This window comes from Poecilia formosa, unplaced genomic scaffold (assembly GCF_000485575.1).
Source record: "Poecilia formosa unplaced genomic scaffold, Poecilia_formosa-5.1.2 Scaffold382, whole genome shotgun sequence".
Taxonomy (NCBI): domain Eukaryota; kingdom Metazoa; phylum Chordata; class Actinopteri; order Cyprinodontiformes; family Poeciliidae; genus Poecilia; species Poecilia formosa.
Genome location: NW_006800321.1, coordinates 3,555 through 4,663, shown reverse-complemented (window position 1 = coordinate 4,663; position 1,109 = coordinate 3,555).

The following is a 1,109-nucleotide window of genomic DNA, read 5'->3' as shown; positions in this document are numbered from 1 at the left end:
TTTATCTTTAGCCGCATTGATTACTGCAACAGCGTCTTCACAGGTCTGACTAATAAATCAATCAAACAGCTGCAGCTGATCCAGAACGCTGCTGCTCATGTTCTCACCAAAACCAGGAAGATAGAGCACATCACACCAGTTTTACAGTCCCTACACTCAAAGCTCAAAGAATAGACTTTAAAATACTGTTGTTAGTTTATAAATCACTGAACAGATCTTTAATGTATTAAAGATTATTGCTGTACCAACCGTCTAGACCCCTCAGATCTTCTGGTTCTGGTCTGCTCTGAATCCCCAGAAGCAGAACCAAACGAGGAAAAGCAGCATTCAGTTTCTATGCACCACAAATTTGGAAAATTTGTGGTGCATGTGGTGCTGTAAAACAGCTGAAACACTGTGTGCCTTTAAATCTCAACTTAAAACCCACCTGTTTAGAGTTGCTTATGGCTAAATTACGGTAGAGTGTGGGTTTTTGATGTCTTCGATGTTTTTATGTTTACTTTTTATCTATTTCTTAATTTTTTTTATTTCTCTTTCTCACTGTTCTTTATTTTTTATGATGTAAAGCCCCCCCGGAGAGGCGCGGGTACTGTCCCCCACTCATAGAAAATGTGGGTTAGAGTCCCAGTTAAACAATGTTTAACTGAAGTCCTGTGCGGGTTTTAATGTTTTTATCTTTTTTAATCTTGTTTTTTTTTTTTAAATCTCTCTCTTTCTTACTGTTTATTCAATGTCACATGCTGGGGTTTTTTTATTATGTAAATCACTTGCTGCTGAAATGTGCTATACAAATAAAATTTGATTGATTGATTAATTGATTGATTGATTCATTCATTGACAGTGCAATAGTTATTCTTAGTCAAACTAAATGATAACATTTACCTGTACCATGCTAAGTGTTTTACTTGATCCACAAATTGTTGATATTGTGATTCTATTAATGAGTTTTATTTTATTGTTTTAGAGTCGAAGAAAAATTTCCACCTTGGAAGACTAAATAGTTTAATAATATTTTTTCCTATATATAGGACTCTACCAACAAAACAAAAATGTGGATTATTGCTTGTATCTGTTTAACAACCCTGGTTATTTGTCTGTGAACCTAATTA